This window comes from Arachis duranensis, chromosome 9 (assembly GCF_000817695.3).
Source record: "Arachis duranensis cultivar V14167 chromosome 9, aradu.V14167.gnm2.J7QH, whole genome shotgun sequence".
NCBI classification, from domain to species: Eukaryota; Viridiplantae; Streptophyta; class Magnoliopsida; order Fabales; family Fabaceae; genus Arachis; species Arachis duranensis.
The window spans coordinates 67,189,225-67,212,129 of NC_029780.3; the positions used below are offsets into that span (position 1 = coordinate 67,189,225).

The following is a 22,905-nucleotide window of genomic DNA, read 5'->3' on the forward strand; positions in this document are numbered from 1 at the left end:
GACACTTCATTATAATTCCTAGGGAGAATGACCCGAGGTTTGAATACTTCGGTTTATAAATTTAGGGGTTTGTTACTTGTGACAAACAATCTTTTGTATGAAACGATTATTGCTTTGTTTAGAAACTATACTTTACAACGAGATTTCATTAGTGAAATTCTAAACTGTCAAAAATCAAATCATCAGTGTGATAGTGTCAAGCAACCCTTGAGACTGAACACTTAAAGTCGTGACCCATTGCTGTTACATAGTATGCCTAAGGCTCTGAGAACCACTGTCTGGGAGAAGTAAAAAGAGAACTTCGAAAACAAGGAGTTCCCCAGTTAAATGCTTGTGGTGTTCTTGTATCAAGTTAAGCTTGAGCACAAAACACTTAGAGTCATGGCTAGGCTCAAGGTGCAAAGCACTAGTGAAAAGAAAGAGCTGTGTTCAAGAATCAATTAGAGCCTAAAGAAGAGAATCTATAATATCATCCATGTTCTAGTTCTGAAGGATGCTGATATTTCTGAGCTTCAATAGATAGTGAGATGCTAAAACTATCTAGATAGAGTGTCATAAGCCTCATGCAGTAGCTAGATGTGAGCTTCATTAACAAACTCAAATTCTTAAGCATTATCTCTTCTTTGTCCTATATTGTTTTTGTTGCTTGAGGACAACCAACAGTTTAAGTTTGGTGTTGTGATGCGTCAGCATCTTATACTCTTTTTCCTAGCATTTTCTAGTAGTTTTTAGTTAGATTTTATTAAGTTTTATTATATGTTAGTGAAAAAATCCTCTTTGGATTCTACTTTGAGTTATTTTGGTGTTTTTATTATTTCAAGTGAATTTCAGGTGAATTTGGCAGTTTTGTTCAATAACGAAGAAAGGATAGTAAATGCTGTCAACCCTTACCTCCTTGCAATCTACTGACCATAACTCGAGCAAAAGGGATCCAATTGATGCGGTCTTAACAGCATTAGAAATCCAACTTCTAGAACCTGACAACGATATATAATAGTTTATACTTCTCTTCTGGAATCATTGCAAAATCTGGCACTAAACGCCGAGCCTGGCGTTTAGCGCCCAAGAGGGAGAGAACCAGCGCCAGAAACTCCCCCCTGCCGGCACTGAATGTCCACCCGGCGTTTCACGCCAGCAGGGGACCTCAACATACACGAATTTTGACCCCCCCCCCTTTGGGGCATTTAACGCCTATTATTGGCATTAAACGCCAGCAGCAGCCCGAGTCACTCCTCTTTGGGCCTCTCAAGTGGATTTAGCACTTTTAGCCTATTTTATTTTCTTTTTGTAATTTTTATTTAGATAAAATATCTTTTTAGGTCTAGCATTTATTATTAGGTTAGTATTTAAGGAATAAGATGCACCCTTTCTAGGGCATCAGGTCTCATTAGGTGGCAATTACGTTTTCTCTGTAAGTATGAGCAACTAAGCCTCTTGGTTAATGTTAGGAGTTCTGTTTGTTTTTATTGATTAAGATTATTATTCTTCTATTTAATATATTTTTTATTCAATTCTAAGGTGTTATTTTCATTCTTAATCTTATGAATTGGGTGGAACGGGAGTATGAACCTTTTCTACATGAGTTCTTGTGGTTCTCAGGAGAGTTATCTCGCTTGAACTACAGCCTGAAAATACTCCTCCCAGACGGCTAATCCCACAACCTGATGGGGATAAGCAACATCTATTCAGCCGGGATTGGGGTGATTAGGGCCTTTGTGGTATAGACTAGTTTTTTGAACAACACCGATCCAAATTGAGTGACCACGGGAGTGGCATTTGATAAGGATAAGAGGGGATTAAATCACTAAGTGATTAGGGTTTAATCACTTACTGTTTGTCATAGAATGAATCCTTTATTATTAAAATAGTTAGTAAGAAGTTTTAATGCGGAAAGATAAACATCTCCAAGACCTTAACTATTTTCTTATATTGTTTCTACACCAAACCTTTAATTGCTTTCTTTATTCTCTTGTTTATTTGTGTATTTGTTACAACCACAACTCTCTTTTACTATTTGCCTAATTAAGTCCAACAAGACAACCATTGCTTGCTCAGTTCGACAATCTTCGTGGGATTGACCTTCAGTCACTTGAGGTATTACTTGGATGACCCGGTGCACTTACCGATTAAGTTGTGCAAGTTCTAATTTCGTGCACCATGTGTACGCATGGTTGTACAAGTAGTAACGCCCATTGCAAGGGCACCCAATTCAACCAATGCCAGCTAAAGGGGGCGCCTTATCTCACTAACGACAAGGCCTCAAGGAAAGGCTCATAGTCCAAAGCCCAGAAAAGCCCACTCTCAGAGCAGATTTCGAAGGCACTTAAGGAACAAAGAAAGAGTATAAATAGAGAGAGTTTTGAACTGAAAAGGGATACGGAACTTTTGGGGAAGCTGTACATCATTTCACTTTTGGGTATTGCTTGTACTTGACTTTGAGTTTATTTTCTAGTTTTTCAGTTTTAACTTTTGTGTATTAGAGTAATGAGTCACTAAACCCCTCACTCATTTGGGGGAGGATCTCCGCTACATTGAAATGAATTAATGATCATCTTCTTCTCTTCTTGATTCTATCTTTGTTTATCTAAGAGAGAGTTTCCAATCTTCAAAGATCCAATTCAATCGGAACAATGAATTTGATTTTGAATCAGAGCTTGATATGTGACATATAATCTCTGAAATTGGGATCTTAGGATTTGTGTGGCTTTGGATTAGAATTCAAACTTCACCTCTTTTTGTGAGTGTTGGATCAAGGAATTGGCATTTGATCATGTCTAGAAAAATTGAGTTACCAAGGATTTAGAACCCAAATACTTATGATCCGCTAGAGATCTAACATTGAATGAAGAGGAAAGAGAAGTTCATAGATTCAGGAAGATTTAGATCTCTAATCCCTAATGATTTTAATTCATAAGAATTTCCCTACCTCCTTTTAAATTCCTTTCTAATTAACTATTCTCTTTAATGTTCATTGTTCTTAATTTCTTTACATTTCTGTAATTTAAATTCCTTGTTATTTACTCTTCCCGTATTTACATTTCAACAAATTAAGTTTCTGCACTTTAAATTTCTAGTTATTTACTTTCTTGTTCTTTATTTCCAGTCATTTAACTTCTTGCTATTTACATTTCAGTCATTTATTTTACTGTCAAGATCTCTAATGATCACTCAAACCACATTAATCTGATTGTTTAACTAGAATGACCAATTGATTAAAGTTGATTAATCTCTTAATCCTCGTGGGATTGACCTCACTCTTAGTTAGTTATTACTTAATTACGACCCGGTGCACTTGCTGGTGGATATTGATTCATAAATTCCATATCAGACTCCAAAGAAAGAAGCCGAATGGAATAATGAAGATAAAAGAAAGTCGAGTTAAATTCCAAAGCCATAAACTTGATGCACTGTGCTATCAGCTTCGAGGAATATAAGAAGGTATCTAGATGCAAGACGGCAAAGGAGATTTGAGATAAACACCAAGTCACACACGAAGGTACCAAATAAGTTAAAGAAACAAGGATTGATATATTGCAAAAATAATATGAAATGTTTTCTATGAAGGATGGAGAAAATATTGATGAGATATTTGAGAGATTCTTAATCACCATAAATAGCTTGGATGCTTTGGGCATGACCTACACTGAACAAACCCTTGTGAGAAAAGTCCTTAGAAGCCTTACAAAGAAATGGGAAACAAAAGCTATTGTCCTAGCCGAGAGCAACAAACTAAGTCCTTTAACCTATGATAACTTGAAATGCAAACTTCTAGCATATAAAGCCACGCACACCAGCCAAGACACAAAAAAGAAAAGAGTGACCCTAAAATCAAAAGTTGAATCATTAGATGATGACTCCAATGATAGTTCTTTAGATGATGAAATTATCTTTTTTGCTAGGACATTGAGAAGGCTAATAAGGAGTAAAGGAAAGTACAAGGGATCAAGTTCAAGGGAGAAAAAGAAGGATCTAAGCAAAGTCATATGTCATCATTGCAAAGAGGTAGGTCACTTTAAAAACAACTGCCCAAAGCTCAAACTAGAAGATAAGGCAAAGAAAGAAAAGAAGAAAGTGCTCATGGCTTCATGGGAGGATCTAGAGAATGATTTGGATGTGGATGAAGAATCCGAATATGAAGCTCAAGTCTATTTTATGGCTGGTCATGATTAATTAAATGAGGTAAATTACTTTGACTTGTCCGTTGAAGATTTAAATGTCATTATTGATGATCTACCATTTTGAAAAATGCCAAATAAATACAATAAATGCAAGTCTAAAATTGAAATCTTGAAAGCAGAAAATGAATTTTTGAAAGAATAGGGAAGAAGAATATGCTATGGATCTTGTTGAAGAAAACAAATTTCTAAAATTTGAAATTGAAAAGTTCAAAGAAATGCACATTTTTTACCCTTCTCAAGAAGTTGTTGCTGAAAATGAAAGATCGAATGAAACGATTAAACATTTGAATAATGATTTGGCAAAATTTACATATAGTTCAAGCAACTTGGACGAATTACTTACTAATCAAAGATCATTGTTTAAAAAATTAGGTTTGGGTTATGCAACTAAAAACGATGCAGTTTTTGAAAAACCATTTGCTAAAATCATGGCATCATCTTCAAAAACAAAACCTGCATTTGATAATTCTTGTAACACCCTATTGATGGGTGAAAAATCAGATTCACACAAACTCACCGGTAAGTGTACCGGGTCGCATCAAGTAGTAATAACTCACAATAGTGAGGTCGATCCCACAGGGATTGATGGATCAAGAAACTTTAGTAGGCGATTAGTATAGTCAAGCTAACATTGGTGAATTGGATGAAATTGAAGCAATAGAAAGAAAATTGCAGTGAATTGTAAATGGCAGAATGTAAATTGGACAGAAACTTAAATTGGCAGAAACTTAAAGAGCAAGAAAAGTAATTTGCATCAAATGTAAAGGGGACTGGATACTGGAAATTAAAGAAAGCAGTAAAGCAAGCAATTGAAAAGATCTTGAGAATAAGTGAGTGGAAATTTAAATTGCTGGAAGAGAAAATTCAGATCACAGTAAGAATTGTAAAATGCAGAACAATTGCAGAAGAATTAAATTGCATGAAAGTAAATTCAGATTTGCAGCAAGCTCAATTGTAAGGTTGCAGAATGTAAATGTGCAGAAGAGTAAATCAACAAGAAGACTTAGATCAATTCTGAAATCTCAAAGAGAAATTAACAATTTCAATGAAATAGCAAAAATAGAAAGAAAGCCAAGAGCTCAATTGCTCTCTCGATCAAACAGAAAGGAAATTTCAGAGGAAGGAAAATGAAACAAAAAAGAAAAGAAAACCCAAATCTGATTTCCAATTCTCAAGTTCACAAAGGAAAATTTAAACAAAGAGCTCTCTATCCTGCTCCTTTCTAAAATGGAATAGATGCCTTTTTATAGGCTTTTACGAAAATGAAAAATAAAAATGAAATTCAAAACAAATTACAATTCAAATGAAATTCCTAATCTAGCTTCTCTGTGTGCCTTTGAGTCATGTTAATGAACTTTGCTTGCTTTGGATTTGAAGAAGAGTGGATCCGGATGGCTTGATTCAAGTGGCATGGGTCAGGGTGCATTTGGTTAGAAATAGGTTGGAGCCATGCTCCAGTGGAGCGCTCCGTTGAGTTAGTGAACTTACCGTTCACTCTTTGCATGTGCTTTGTCCAGCGTTCAGTTAGTCAACGTCACGCTCCCTTAGTGAACGCTATTCCTTGGGCGCTTGATTCTTTTGTTGTGCGCTACCTCTCCTTGGGCAGGCTCTTTGGTCCAGCGCTCAGTGAAGTGGTGTGAACGTAGCGCTCCTTGGTAGGGCTGGCAATGTGTAGGGTAGGGTAGGGTTTAGACCCTACCCTAACCCTACCCGCGGGTTAAAAATTTCATTAAAACTCTACCCTACCCTACCCGCGGGTTGAGAATCTCTCAACCCTAACCCTACCCGCACCCTAAAATTTTAAACCCTACCCTACCCTACCCTACCGGCAGAAATATCAAATTTTTTCAAAATAAATATAAAATTCAATTATTTCGAATTTTATACGTATTAATAACATAAAAAATAAAAAATTAATGCTCTAAATTACTTAATTAACTAACTAGTTTTGTGGTTGTTCACTTATTATAAGTCATTACATAAGAGAGGTTGTGGGTTCAACTCTCACTTCCTTCACTATATAGAGAGATTTTTATAAAATATGTGTTATATATGAAGTGCGGGTAGGGTAGGGTAGGGTACGAACCCTACTCGCTAACTTGTTGTGCTGGTTTCCCTCTTCGAACCTTGGCTTATGAGTGTCGCGCCTTGCTTTTCTTTTGTTGGGGGCCCGAAAACATTAAATTAGTGAACGTAGCGCTCACTAGCTTGAGCGCTTGCTCCCCCCTTTAAATTTTAGTGTAGCGCTCCGTTTGGATCTTTGAACGTGGGCTTCCTTTGCTTTAATGAATGCTTGCTTTGTTGGCGTTACTAATACTACATGCATGCTTGCATGGCTTTAATTAATGTATGCCTTCATTAACTTTAATTAACAATGCCAAGCGTTCATTCATTGGCATTAGGAATTAAATGTTTCATGCATACATTCATTAACACCTTAGCAAATGGCATTAATAATATTACATGCATGCTTTCATTACTTTATTAGTAATGCCAAGTAATGTAGGGTTCATTCATTCTTAATTGGCATTGATAAATCACATTTCATGCATGCATTCATTTACTTTAATTAATAATGCCAATGCATTAACATTAAAGCCAATGCAAGCATGTAATACATTATCAATTGCCAATTGGCATAATCAAAGCTTAGTAATGCATTACGTAAAGCTTTATATTGCTTAGTAATTGCCGATTGCCAATTGGCATAATTAAAGCTTTATATTACTTATAATGCATTACTTTGCCAATGCATGCATGCTTTAATTTTTCAATAATAAATTCATGCATAAGGCATTAACGCAGATGCCACGGCTTCATGGTCATGGGCCACACTTTTAAAAGCATGGCCTAAAGTTCCAAAGTGTGTTCAATCTTCAAAGCGTGCCCAAAATTTCTCTTTTCTTCTTTTTAGTTTATTTTGTGTTTTTTTTTCTTTTTCTACTTATTTCTTACAAGATTTATAAAATCAAAAGATCAAGAAAATATACCATTTAAGCACAAAAGATTGCAATATTTAAGCACTAATTTATCAATTTCTTGTATGAAAAAGCATAGAAAAATATGACATGATGACATGTCATCACCTATCACACAGAGTTTTACGCCTAGGATGTAAAACAGAGTCGGCAAAGCGCTACGACCTCTAAAAGTAAAATGCGTACATAATATAATTGAAGCAAATTTTAACTAGGAGCCTTGAATGGGAAGTTAATCAAAAACGAAATAGAAATCGCATCACTCACAAAAGATACGCATAGATGGATAAACAAGATCAGAAGGAAGGTTAAAAACATATATATGGATCAGAATTCAAATTACAGAAAAACAAGCTACGAACTCGAATGCAAAGTTAAGGCCGGCCAGGGTATACATATATATATATAACCCAAAATACAACCCAAACTGTAAAGTAAACACCTGTTTCTCCAAGTTGACCTCTAGGAAGTACAAAGTACAAGCAACAATAGTGTTTGATAGGCTTAGTTAGACAAGCAAAAAATAGTGTTTAGATGTTCAAAAAGCATTAAAGAGTAAAAAAGAGTTTGAAGAGACAGGTGAATAAGTGAATAAATTAAGAATAAAATATGGAGAAGATAGTTAAGGTTTCAGAGTTATCTATTTTTCCAGGTTGATTTTTCTTACTAACTAATTTAATTATGTAGGATTTAATTTATGGCAAACTGTATGTGACTAGACCCTAATTCCTTAGACCTTCCTAGTCTCCTCTAAAATTCATTAACTGCCAATTCCTTGGTCAATTAATTCCAGTTAGAGGGTGATAATCAATTTCTAGTTTATATGCCACAAAAATTCTAATTACACAAAAATAAGGGGATTATATGTCACGTATCCCGTTAAACCAAATAATTAAAATTTAGGGGAAATTGTTTTCAAGCTGTTGTTCAAGTAAAGAGCTTTTCCAAGTTTTACAAGAACTCAAATAGAAAGAGGTTCATACTTCCGTTCCACCCAAATTCATAAAATAAAGAGCGAAAACAATTCTTAAATTATAAATCCATACATAAATTAAAATAGAAAAAGCAATAAAATTAATCCATACAAATAGACAGAGCTCCTAACCTTAACAGTGGAGGTTTAGTTGCTCATGGAATGTGGAATGTAAATTTGTATAGAATTCCCTAATGGAATCCCCCTAATGGTCTCCCTCAATAAAAGAGAAGTCTTTCCTTTTTATAACTAATCCTAATTAATTTTAAATCTAATATCTAAAATTAAGATAATATATTTTTCTATTTTAAAATCAAATTTGAATTTTAAATCAGAATTAACTAACTAGTCTTCAGTTGATGGGTGGGGACCACTTGATTGCTTCACTCTGCAGCCTCTAATCTGTACTTTCTGGGCTGAAAACTGGGTCAAAAGCAGCCAAAAATCGTCCCCAGCATTTTTCTGCATTTTCTGCACGTGGCACATGTCACGCGTACGTGTCAGTCACGCGTATGCGTCGCTGGTCTTCTTCGCAAGTGATGAGCGGATAATTTATACGCTTTTTGGCATTGTTTTTAGGTAGTTTTTAGTAAGATCCAGCTACTTTTAGGATGTTTTCATTATTTTTTATGCTAAATTCACATTTCTGGACTTTACTATGAGTTTGTGTATTTTTCTTTGATTTCAGATAATTTCTGGCTGAAATTGAGGGACCTGAGCAAAACTCTGATAAAAGGCTGACAAAGGACTGCTGATGCTGTTGGATTCTGACCTCCCTGCACTCGAAAAAACTTTTCTGGAGCAACAGAACTCCAAATGGCGCGCTCTTAACGGCGTTGGAAAGTAGACATCCAGATCTTTCCAGAAATATATAATAGTCTATATTTTATTCGTGATTAGATGATGTAAACTGGCGCTCAACGCCAGTTCCATGCTGCATTCTGGAGTCAAACGCCAGAAACACGTCACGAACCAGAGTTGAACGCCCAAAATACGTTACAACTTGGCGTTCAACTCCAAGAGAAGCCTCTGCATGTGTAAAGTTCAAGCTCAGCCCAAGCACACACCAAGTGGGCCCCGGAAGTGGATTTCTGCATCAATTACTTACTTTTGTAAACCCTAGTAGCTAGTTTAGTATAAATAGAACTTTTTACTAGTGTATTAGTCGTCTTTTGACCACATATCTGGTCCTTCTCCCTATTATTCGAATTTCTATCACATTTTGGGGGCTGGGCATTCGGCCATGCCTGGACCTTCATCACTTATGTATTTTCAATGGTGGAGTTTCTACACACCATAGATTAAGGGTGTGGAGCTCTGCTGTACCTCGAGTTTTAATGCAATTACTACTATTTTCTATTCAATTCCGCTTATTCTTATTCCAAGATATTCGTTGCACTTCAACATGAAGAATGTGATGATCCATGACACTCATCATCATTCTCACCTGTGAACGCGTGACTGACAACCACTTTCGTTCTCCCTTAGACCGGGCGCATATCTCTTGGATTCCTTAATTAGAATCTTCGTGGTATAAGTGATAAATGAATTTTTGACGGTTTAGAATTCCACTAATGAAATCTCGTTGTAAAGTATAGTCTCTAAACCAACAATAATCCTTTCATACAAAAATTTGTTTGTCACAAGTACAAACCCCTAAAATCTATAAACCGAAGTATTTAAACCTCGGGTCGTCTCTCAAAGGACTTGCAGGGTAGTGTTCTTGTTATTGGTTATGGCCTTGTTTATTTTGGGGTTTTGGATGAGAAATATGAATAGTAAATGGTAAGAAAACTTTATTAACAAAATGGTCTTGGCAAGGTTTGGTTGTCAAGGGTCTTCATCATTATCACTAGCCACAAGTATGGTAGTTGCAAGGATTAATCCCACTTAGTCATCCTTAAATCAATTAACAAAGGAAAGTCAAGTGAGTTACATGAATCCTAGTCCATAAATCCTAGCTTTCCACTAATTGGATTAATGAAGGCTAGAGTTAATGGCTATCAACTATCAATCAATTGGACACTAGTGACTCAAGAAATCCTAAGTCACCTTCTCAAGCCAAGAACATAGAATTCTACTCTAACATCCTCTCAAGCATTTCATCAAACACTTGGAGGGTAATGAAAGAAAGCATTTTTATTTGTAAGAATAAAAGGAATCAACAACTAACAATTACAAAGAATTAACAAAACAACAATCAACAACACCACAGCCCTAATTCCTAATCCTAATTCTAGAGAGAAGTGAGAGCTTCTCTCTCTAACTCTAACTACTTCTAAACTAAACTATGACTAATGATGACAAGTATGAAAAGTATGTTGATTCCCCTTCAATCCTTGGCTTAAATAGCATCAGAAATGAGTTGGATTGGGCCCACAAGGCTTCTAAAATCGCTGGCCACGTGTTGCATTAAGTGGGTCATGTGCCACCATCGGCGCGTACGCGTACCGTGCGCGTGCGCGCCCCTATGCGCGATGCAACTATGGCAAATATTATATCGTTTCGAAGCCCCGGATGTTAGCTTTCTAACCCAACTAGAACAGCATCATTTGGACCTTTGTAGCTCAAGTTATGGTCGTTTAAGTGCGAAGAGGTCAGCTTGACAGCTTTCCGGTTCTTTCATTTCTTCATGAGTTCTCCAACTTTACATGCTTTTTCTTCATTCCCTTGATCCAATCTTTGCCTCATAAACCTGAAATCACTTAAAAAACATATCAAGGCATCTAATAGAATCAAGGTGAATTAAATTTAGCTATTTTAGGTCCTAAAAAGCATGTTTTCACTCTTAAGCACAATTAAAGGAGAATATACAAAACCATGCTATTTTATTGAATAAATGTGGGTGAGTTTCACTCTTGAGCACAATTAAAGGAGAATATACAAAATCATGCTATTTTATTGAGTAAATGTGGGTAAAAGGTTATAAAATCCCCTAAAATCAATACAAGATAAACCCTACAAATGGGGTTTATCAATAAGCTAGATTGATGGCGGAATTCATAAGAATACGGAAAGTCTAAATCTTGTATGTGGTATTCTGAGTAGGATTCAGGGATTGAATGACTGTGACGAGCTTCAAACTTGCGATTGTTGGGCGTGATGACAAACGCAAAAGAATCAAGGGATTCTATCCGACATGATCAAGAACCGACAGATGATTAGCCGTGCCGTGACAGAGCATTTGGACCTTTTTCACTGAGAGGATGGGATGTAGCCATTGACAATGGTGATGCCCTACATACAGCTTGCCATGGAAAGGAGTAAGAAGGATTGGATGTAGGTAGTAGGAAAGCAGAGATTCAGAAGGAGCACAGCATCTTCATACACCTATCTGAAATTCCCATCGATGATCTACATAAGTATTTCTATCTTTACTTTCAGTTTATTTATTATTATTATTCGAAAACTCTATCACCATTTATTATCCGCCTGACTGAGATTTACGGGATGACCACAGCTTGCTTCATACCAACAATCTCTGTGGGATCGACCCTTACTCACATAAGGTTTATTACTTGGACAATCCAGTGCACTTGCTGGTTAGTTGTACGGAGTTGTGACTAAGTGTGATTCACGTTTGAGAGCGCTACCAAGTTATTGGCGCCATTGTTGATGATCACAATTTCGTGCACCAAGTTTTTGGTGCCATTGCTGGGGATTGTTCGAGTTTGGACAACTGACGGTTCATCTTGTTGCTCAGATTAGGTAATTTTCTTTTCAATAATTTATCCCTATTTTCAAAAAAATTTTGAAAATAAATTATTCTATGGCTTCAGAATTTTTTAGAATGGATTCTAGAGTTTCATGAAGCATGTTGAATCCTGGCTGGCTGTAAAGCCATATCCAAATTCTTTTGGACTGAGGCTTCAACTAATCACCACAATGCATGTAATTCCATCCTAAAGCTGGCTGGCTATTAAGCCATGTCCAACCCTTGGATTGGAGCTTTAGGCTAAACATTGAAAGATTCCTGGAATTCTTCTTAAAAATTTTGAATTTCTTATTTTCTTTTTCCTATATGTTTTTTCGAAAAAAATAAAATAAAATACAAAAAAAATTATAAAATCATAAAAATAAAAAATATTTTGTGTTTCTTGGTTGAGTCTTAAGTCAACTTTTAAGTTTGGTATCAATTGCATATTCATATTGTTCTTGCATTTTTCGAAAATTCATGCATTCATAGTGTTCTTTATGATCTTCAAGTTGTTCTTGGTAAGTCTTCTTGTTTAATCTTGATGTTTTCTTGTTTTGTGTTGTATGATGTTTTTCATGTGCATTTTTGCATTCATATTGTCTAAGCATTAAAGATTTCTAAGTTTGGTGTCTTGCATGTTTTCTTTGTATAAAAATTTTTTCAAAAATATGTTCTTGATGTTCATCATGATCTTCAAAGTGTTCTTGGTGTTCATCTTTACATTCATAGTGTTCTTGCATGCATCATGTTTTTTGATTCATAATTTTCATGTTGTGAGTCATTTTTTATGTTTTTCTCACTCATAATTAAAAATTCAAAAATCAAAAAATATCTTTTCCATTTTTCTCTCAAAATTTCGAAAATTTGGGTTGACTTAGTCAAAAATTTTTAAAATTAGTTATTTCTTGTAAGTCAAGTCAAATTTTCAAATTTTAAAAATCTTATCTTTTCAAAACTTTTTCAAAAATAAAATCTTTTTCATTTTTTATTAATTTTCGAAATTTATTTTTTTAATATATTTTTCAAAAATTTTTTTCTTAATTTTATCTTTATTTTCGAAAATTATATTAACAAGTAATATGATTGATTAAAAAATTTGAAGTTTGTTACTTTCTTGTTAAGAAAGGTTCAATCTTTGAATTCCAGAATCATATCTTTTAGTTTCTTGTTAGTCAAGCAATCAATTTTAATTTTAAAAATTAAATCTTTTTAATCATATCTTTTTATCATATCTTTTATATCATATCTTTTTTAAAATTTTATCTTTTTCAAATATTTGATTTCAAAATATCTTCTTATCTTCTTATCTTTTCAAATTTGATTTTCAAATTTGTTTCAATTAACTAACTAACCTTTTTGTTTGTTTCTTATCTTTTTCAAAACCAACTAACTACTTTTCATTCTCTAATTTTCGAAAATCACTTCCATCTTTTTCAAAATTTTCTTAATTAATTAATTGTTTTAAATTTTAATTTTAATTTTATTTCTTATCTTAATTCTCGAAAATCATTAACTCCTTTTCAAAAATTATTTTCGAAAATTTTTCCCTCTCTCATCTTATTCTATTTATTTATTCATTTACTAACACCTCCTTCACCTCTCCTCATCTCAAATCACTGCCTCTATCCTCTCCCTTGTGTTTGGATTATTCATTCTTCTTCACTCTTATTCCCTTTCTTCTTCTACTAACAATAAGGAACCTCTTTACTGTGACATAGAGGATTTCTCTTCTTTTTCTATTCTCTTCTTTTTCATATGAGCAGGAACAAGGAAAAAGGCATTCTTGTTGAAGCTGATCCAGAATCTAAAAGGACTCTGAACACGGAACTAAGAGAAGCTAAATTACAACAATCCAGAGACAACCTTGCTGAAATTTTTGAACAAGAAAAGGAGATGGCAGCCGAACCCAACAACAATAATGAAAGAAGGATGCTTGGAGATTATACCACACCTACGTCCAAGTTTGATGGATGAAGCATCTCAATTCCTGCCATAGGAGCAAACAATTTTGAGCTGAAACCTCAATTAGTTGCTCTAATGCAACAGAACTGCAAGTTTCATGGACTTCCATCAGAAGATCCCTACCAGTTCTTAACTGAGTTCTTGCAGATTTGTGAGACTGTTAAGACTAATGGAGTAGATCCTGAAGTCTACAGGGTCATGCTTTTTCCTTTCGCTGTAAGAGATAGAGCTAGAGCATGGTTGGACTCTCAACCTAAAGATAGCCTGGACTCCTGGGATAAGCTGGTCATGGCCTTCTTGGCTATGTTCTTTCCTCCTCAAAAGTTGAGCAAGCTTAGAGTGGATGTTCATACCTTTAAACAAAAAGATGGTGAATCCCTCTATGAAGCTTGGGAAAGATACAAGCAGATGACCAAAAAATGTCCTTCTGACATGTTTTCAGAATAGACCATGATAGATATATTCTATTATGGTTTATCTGAGTTCTCTAAGATGTCACTGGACCATTCTTCTGGTGGATCCATTCACCTAAAGAAAACGCCTGCAGAGGCTCAAGAACTTATTGACATGGTTGCAAATAACCAGTTCATGTATACTTCTGAGAGAAATTTCGTGAATAATGGGACGCCTCAAAGGAAGGGAGTTCTTGAAATTGATGCTCTGAATGCCATGTTGGCTCAGAATAAAATGTTGACTCAGCAAGTCAACATGATTTCTCAAATTCTGAATGGATGGCAAAATGCATCCAACAGGACTAAAGAGGCATCTTCTGAAGAAGAAGCTTATGATCCTGAGAACCCTACAATAGCAGAGGTAAATTATATGGGCGAACCTTATGGAAACACCTATAACTCATCATGAAGAAATCATCCAAATTTATCATGGAAGGATCAACAAAAGCCTCAACAAGGCTTTAAAAATGGTGGAAGAAATAGGCTCAGCAATATCAAGCCTTATCCATCATCTTCTCAGCAACAGATAGAGAATTCTGAGCAGAGTACCTCTAACTTAGCAAATTTAGTCTCTGATCTGTCTAAGGCCACTTTAAGTTTCATGAGTGAGACAATGTCCTCCATCAGAAATTTGGAGGCACAAGTGGGCCAGCTGAGTAAGAAAGTCACTGAAACTCCTCCTAGTATTCTCCCAAGCAATGCAGAAGAGGATCCAAAAAGAGAGTGCAAGGCCATTGACATAATCAATATGGCCGAATGCACAAGGGAGGGGAAGGACGTGAATCCCAGTCAGGAAGACCCTCTGGGACATCCTCTGAATAAAAAGGAGTTCCAAACTGAGGAACGTAAGGAATCTGAGGCTCACCTATAGACCATAGAGATTCCGTTGAACCTCCTTTTACCATTCATGAGCTCTGAGAACTATTCTTCCTCTGAAGAGGATGAAGATGTAACTAAAGAGCAAGTTGTTCAATATCTAGAAGCCATCATGAAGCTAAATGCCAAGTTATTTGGTAATGAGAGGAAGCATGAACAACTTCTCTCAATGTAGAGTCAAACAGAGTCCCCACAGTCAAACTCTAAGTTTGGTGTTGGGAGGCCACAACCAAACTCTAAGTTTGGTGTTAAAACCCCATATCCAAACTCTAAGTTTGGTGTTGGGAGTCTACAACATTGACCTGATCACCTGTGTGGCTCCATGAGAGCCTACTGTCAAGCTATTGACATTAAAGAAGCGATTATTGGGAGGCAACCCAATTTTTATTTATCTATTTTTTTATTGTTCTTTTATGTTTTATTAGGTTCATGATCATGTGGAGTCACAAAATAAATACTAAAATTAAAAATAGAATCAAAAACAGCAGAATAGAAAGCACACCCTAGAGGAAGGACTTACTGGCGTTTAAATGCCAGTAAGGACTATATGGCTGGCGTTCAATGCCAAAACAGAGCATGGATCTGGCATTGAACGCCAGATGATGTGCGGAAAACGATCCGACACAAAACTCACCGGCAAGTGCACTGGGTCGCATCAAGTAATAAAACTCACAAGAGTGAGGTCGATCCCACAGAGATTGAAGGATTGAGCAATTTTAGCTTAATGGTTGATTTAGTCAAGCAAACAAGAGTTTAGTTGTGTGATTTGTGATTGACAGAAGTTAAATTGCATGAAATGTAAAAGGGAAAGGGTAAATTGTAGTAAATTAAAGAGAACAGAAAATAAAAGTGTTGAATCTTAAAGAATACGAAATTAAATGGCAGAAACTTAAAATGTAAGAAATGTAAATTGCAGAATCTTAGAGTGCAAGAAATGTAAATGGCTTGAATTGTAAATGGGTCAGGGATGTGGGATTGCAGAAATTAAACAAAGAAAAGTAAAATTAAACAAACGGATGAGGAGAAGATGAATTCAATTAAACTAGATCTTAAACGGAAATGAAAATAAGCTTGGTGTAGTAATTAAACAAGGAAATTAAAATGGAAACTAGTATATCTCAGGACCCAAGAGACTAGATAACTAAGTCTAGATCTCAATGCCTTCCTAGATCCAAATTCAGAAATCACTTGCAAGAAAATTAAAGATCAAACAGTAGAAGAAACAAAACCAAATTCAATTTCCAAAAGTTGTAGTAAAGTGAGACAGAGAGATCTCAAGGTGAGATTAAGACAGAATTTCCTCAATTCTTCAACCCAAGATTCAAGATAATTGTAAATGAAATTGAAAACAAGAAAACTAAGAGGAAGAGAATTCAATTCTCCTTCCCCAAGACTCAGAAATTGTAAAAGCAACAAACAAAATGTAAAGTGAGCTCTCTACTGTGAGTACTCTCCAAATTCTAAAAGAAAACTCCAAAAGGAAAAGCTCTCCCAAAACTTAAATTCTAAGCTATTTATACACTCTCTTCAAATGATCTTCAAGCCTTGAATTGGGCCCTTGCTCTTGATGGAATTGGGTTGACAAAAGCCTCTGTTGATTGCTCCTGGTGTTGGAAAGAAACCCATTTATGAACCGGGCCATGAACCATTTAAGCTTGAGTCAAAGCTTGAGGCAAGCTTTGGCTCAAGCCTTTTTTAGCAGATTGTCTTTTTTATGCTGCCATCCACGTTTGGCTCAATGTTTGAGGTCAAACGTGAGCTCAAACGTGGCTCCTTCATTGCATCTCTTTTGGCCAACGTTTGGCCCAACGTTTGAGGCAAACGTTGGCGCAAACGTTGGCTTGTTCAAGGCTTCAAATAGAGTACCCTTTCTTGCTAGAGTGGCGCCAACGTTTGACTCAAAGATTGAGGCAAACATTGGCGCAAGCTTTTTTGCTCCCTGGGTGTTCTTTTTGTGGCGCCAACGTTTGACTCAAAGTTTGAGGCAAACGTTGGCGCAAGCTTTTTGCTTCCTGGGTCTTTCTTCTTTTGCTCTGATAGTGCCAATATTTGACAAGTTTGAGGCAAACGTTGGCGCAAACTTTTGATGCCTCCAGGGTGAAGTCAAGCTCTTCCTCACGTTTGAGCTAAAGTTTGAGGCAAACTTTGGCTCAAGCTTTTTGTCCTCTCTTGCTCTTTGCCATTCCTTCTTTCTTCAACCTTCTTCAAAGCTCTTTTCACCTATCATCAATCAATCAAAAACATCAAAGCTATGCTATAATCATGAGAGTTTTTCTTCTTCTTGAAATTTAAGCAATTATGGCATAAAAACTCATGAAAATGCATCAATTCATCCATGGTTGATTGAATCAAAGGAAACATGAAATTCTACCCAAATGGCTTGCTTATGGCTCAAGAAAGTGCATAAAATCTATTGAAAACAAAGGAAAAAGACTAGTGAAACTAGGCTAAGATGACTTGTCATCACCAGAAACATGCAGCAATCTGGCATTTAAATGCCAGGATTGCACACTGAGGAAAGCTGGCGTTCAATGCCAGAAACATGCTGCAGATGGGCGTTGAACGCCCAGAATAAGCTTAGAGCTGGCGTTTAACGCCAGAAACAAGCATCAATCTGGCGTTAAATGCCAGGATTGCATGCAGAGGGCATTTTACATGCCTCATTGGTATAGGGATGTAAATCCTTGACACCTTAGGATCTGTGAACCCCACAGGATCCCTACCTACCTCAACTCACCTTCTCTCTTCTTCACCAATCACCTCAATCTCTCTTCCCCATCACCTCTTCACCACTCACATCCATCCATCTCTTCCCCACCCAATCCCACCCATATGGCCGAAACATACACATCTCTCCCTCTCCTCCATATCTTCTTCTCCCTTTATTCTTTCTTCTTTGCTTGAGGGCGAGCAACATTCTAAGTTTGGTGTGGTAAAAGCATAGCTTTTTTGTTTTTCCATAACCATTGTTGACACCTAAGGCCAGAGAAACCTCAAAAAAAAAAGAGAGAAAAGGGAAGACAAATGAAATTTTTTCCACCTCTGAGTCATGGGAGATGGAGAGATTCATCTCAAGAATCCATAGCTCAATAGTAAAGCATTTGACTGCAAATCAAGAGATCCCTGAGATACCTCAGGGGATACATGTTCCTCTACATAATTATTGGGAGCAACTAAGGATAGGAGCACCAAAATCACTAGGGATCAAGCAACAAAGGCAAGGAAGAGAGATAAAGGAGCTCAAAAAGCACCATTGATCCTTCAAAAAGGCGCCACCATCACTAAGGTGGACTCATTCCATAACTTCCTTGTTCTTATCTCTGTTTTTCGATTTTATGCTATATGTTTGTCTATGTTTGTGTCTTTATTACATGATCATTAGTATTTAGTAATTATGTCTTAAGGCTATGAATAATTCCATGAATCCTTCACCTTTCTTAAATGAAACATGTTTTTAATACAAAAGAACAAGAAGTACATGAGTTTCGAATTTATCCTTGAATTTAGTTTAATTATATTGATGTGGTGATAATACTTTTTGTTTTATGAATGAATGCTTGAACAGTGCATATTTTTGATCTTGTTGTTTATGAATGTTAAAATTGTTGGCTCTTGAAAGAATGATGAACAAAGAGAAGTGCTATTGATAATCTGAAAAATCATGAAATTGATTCTTGAAGCAAGAAAAAGCAGTGAAAAAGCAAAATCTTGAGAAAAAAAATTGGCAAAAAAAATAGAAAGAAAAAGAAAAAGCAAGTAGAAAAAGCCAATAGCCCTTAAAACCAAAAAGCAAGGGTAAAAAGGATCCAAGGCTTTGAGCATCAATGGATAGGAGGGCCCAAGGAAATAAATCCAGGCCTAAGCGACTAAATCAAAGCTATCCCTAACCATGTGCTTGTGGCATGCAAGTCCAAGTGAAAAGCTTGAGACTGAGTGGTTAAAGTCATGATCCAAAGCAAAAAGAGTGTGCTTAAGAACCCTAGACACCTCTAAATAGGGACTTTAGCAAAGCTGAGTCACAATCTGAAAAGGTTCACCCAGCTATGTGTCTGTGGCATTTATATATCTGGTGGTAATACTGGAAAACAAAGTGCTTAGGGCCACGGCTAAGACTCATAAAAGTAGCTGTGTTCAAGAATCAACATACTTAACTAAGAGAATCAATAACACTATCTGAAATTCTAAGTTCCTATAGATGCCAATCATTCTAAACTTCAAAGGAAAAAGTGAGATGCCAAAACTGCTCAGAGGCAAAAAGCTACAAGTCCCGCTCATCTAATTAGGACTAATATTCATTGATATTCTGGAATTTATAGTATATTCTCTTCTTTTTATCCTATTTGATTTTCAGTTGCTTGGGGACAAGCAACAATTTAAGTTTGGTGTTGTGATGAGCGGATAATTTATATGCTTTTTGGCATTGTTTTTAGGTAGTTTTTAGAAGGATCCAACTACTTTTAGGGATGTTTTCATTAGTTTTTATGCTAAATTCACATTTCTGGACTTTACTATGAGTTTGTGTGTTTTTCTGTGATTTCAGATAATTTCTGGCTGAAATTGAGGGACCTGAGCAAAACTCTGATAAAAGGCTGACAAAGGACTGCTGATGCTGTTGGATTCTGACCTCCCTGCACTCGAAATAACTTTTCTGGAGCTACATAACTTCAATTGGCTCGCTCTCAACGGCGTTGGAAAGTAGACATCCAGAGCATTCCTGAAATATATAATAGTCCATACTTTATTCGTGATTAGATGATGTAAACTGGTGCTCAACGCCAGTTCCATGCTGCATTCTGGAGTCAAACGCCAGAAACACGTCACGAACCAGAGTTGAACGCCAAAAACACATTACAACTTGGCGAATGGATGGCAAAATGCATCCAACAGCACTAAAGAGGCATCCTTTGAAGAAGAAGCTTATGATCCTGAAAACCCTGCAATGACAGAAGTAAATTACATGGGGGAAGCCTTTGGCAACACCTATAACCCCTCATGGAGAATCCATCCAAATTTTTCATGGAAGGATCAACAAAAGCCTCAACAAGACTTTAATAATGGTGGAAGAAACATGTTTAGCAATAGCAAGCCTTTTCCATCATCTTCTCAGCAACAGACAGAGAATTCTGAGCAGAGCACCTCTAATTTAGCAAACATAGTCTCTGATCTGTCTAAGACCAATTTAAGTTTCATGAGTGAAATAAGGTCCTCCATTAGAAGTTTGGAGGCACAAGTGTGCCAGCTGAGTAAGAAAGTCACTGAAACTCCTCCTAGTACTCTCCCAAGCAATACTGAAGAGAATCCAAAAAGAGAGTGCAAGGCCATTGGCATAATCAACATGGCCGAACCTAGAGAGGAAGGAGAGGACGTAAATCCCAATGAGGAAGACCTCATGGGACGTCTCTCAAGCAAGAAAGAGTTCCCTATTGATGACCTAAAGGAATCTGAGGCTCACCTAGAGACCATAGAGATTTCATTGAACCTCCTTTTACCATTCATGAGCTCTGAGAACTATTCTTCCTCTGAAGAGGATGAAGATGTGATTGGAGAGCAACTTGCTCAATATCTAGGAGCCATCATGAAATTGAATGCCAAGTTGTTTGGTAATGAGACTTGGGAAGGTGAACCTCCCTTACTCATTAGTGAACTAGATACATGGGTTCAGCAAACTATACCTCAAAAGAGACAAGATCCTGGCAAATTCTTAATACCCTGTACCATAGGCACCATGACCTTTGAAAAAGCTCTGTGTGACCTAGGGTCAGGCATAAATCTTATGCCACTCTCTGTAATGGAGAAGCTGGGGATCATTGAGGTACAGCCTGCCATATTCTCATTACAAATGGCAGACAAGTTAGTAAGACAAGCTTATGGATTGGTAGAGGACGTGTTAGTGAAGGTTGAAGGCCTTTACATCCCTGCTGATTTCATAATCTTAGACACTAGGAAGGAGGAGGATGAATGTATCATCCTTGGAAGACCTTTCCTAGCCACAGCAGGAGCTGTGGTAGATGTTAACAGAGGAGAATAGTCCTTCAATTGAATGGGGACTACCTTGTTTTTAAGACCCAAGGGTGTTCTTCTGTATACATGGAGAGGAAGCATGAAAAGCTTCTCTCAAGACAGAGTCAAACAAAGCACCCACAATCAAACTCTAAGTTTGGTGTTGGGAGACCACAACCAAACTCTAAGTTTGGCATTAAAACCCCACATCCAAACTCTGAGTTTGGTGTTGGGAGTCTACAACATTGACCTGATCACCTATGAGGCTCCATGAGAGCCCACTGTCAAGCAAGTGACATTAAAGGAGCACTTATTGGGAGGCAACCCAATTTTTATTTATCTAATTTTATTTTTATTTTATTTTGTGTTTTATTAGGTTCATGATCATGTGGAGTCACAAAAAAAATACTAAAATTAAAAACAGAATAAAAAACAGCAGAAGAAACAGCAAATCCTGGAGGAAGGGCTTACGAGCGTTTAAACGCCAGTAAGGAGCATTTGGCTGGCGTTAAACGCTAGAACAGAGCATGAATCTGGTGTTGAATGCCAGAAAAACAAGCAACATCCTGGCATTTAAATGCCAGGAATACACCCTGAGGAGAGCTGGCACTGAACGCCAGAAACAAGCATGGAATTAGCATTCAACGCCAGAAACATGCTGCAGATGGGCGTTGAACGCCCAAAAACAAGCATGAAGCTGGCATTCAACGCCAGAAACAACCATCAACCTGGCGTTAAATGCCAGGATTGCATGCATATGGCGTTTTACACGCCTAATTGGTGCAGAGATGTTAAATCCTTGACACCTCAGGATCTGTGGACCCCACAGGATCACCTCAGGATCTGTGGACCCCACAGGATCCCCACCTACCTCAACTCACCTTCTCTCCTTTTCACACAATCCAATAACACTCTTACCCAAAAACCCTTCACCAATCACCTCAATCTCTCTTCCCCATCACCTCTTCACCACTCCCATCCATCAACCCTTCCCCAGAAAACCCACCTACCTTCAAATTCAAAACTCCTTTCCCACCCAAACCCACCCAATATGGCCGAACCTTAACCCCTCTCCCTTTACTATATAAACCCCTCTATCCTTCTTCATTTTCACACACCACAACCCTCTCTTCTTCACCTTGGCCTAACCGACACACCTCTACGTTTCCTCCATATTTTCTTCTTCTTCTTCTTCTTCTTCTTCTTCTTCTTCTTCTTCTTCTTCTTCTTCTTCTTCTTCTTCTTCTTCTTCTTCTTCTTCTTCTCTTCTTTCTTCTTTTGCTCAAGGACGAGAAAATATTCTAAGTTTGGTGTGGTAAAAGCATAGCTTTTTTTGTTTTTCCATAACCATCTAAGGCACCTAAGGCTGGAGAAACCTCTAGAAAAGGGAAAGGGAAGACAAAAGCTTCCACCTCTGAGTCATGGGAGATGGAGATATTCATCTCCAAAGCCCATTAAGACCACTTCTATGATGTTGTGGCCAAGAAGAAGGTGATCCTCGAGGTCCCTTTCAAACTCAAGAAAAATGAGTTTTCGGAAATCCGACATGAGATCCAAAGAAGAGGTTGGGAAGTTCTGACCAACCCCATTCAATAAGTCGGAATCTTAATGGTTCAAGAGTTCTATGCCAATGCAAGGATCACTAGGAACCATGATCAAAGTATAAACCCAAACCCAAAGAATTATCTTACAATGGTTCGGGGGAAATACTTAGATTTTAGTCCAAAAAATGTGAGGTTGGCATTCAACTTGCCCATGATGCAAGAAGATGCACGCCCCTACACTAGAA

At 36.9% G+C, this 22,905-nt stretch overlaps 1 non-coding gene across 1 annotated transcript; it reads right to left on the reverse strand.

The window, feature by feature from the left end:
• Window positions 1–14,118: 14,118 nt before the first annotated feature.
• On the reverse strand, window positions 14,119–14,222 carry LOC127742192 (small nucleolar RNA R71). The gene has a single exon (XR_008003379.1). It is a non-coding gene; the product is annotated as a small nucleolar RNA R71 (small nucleolar RNA).
• Between the last annotated feature and the right edge of the window lie 8,683 nt (window positions 14,223–22,905).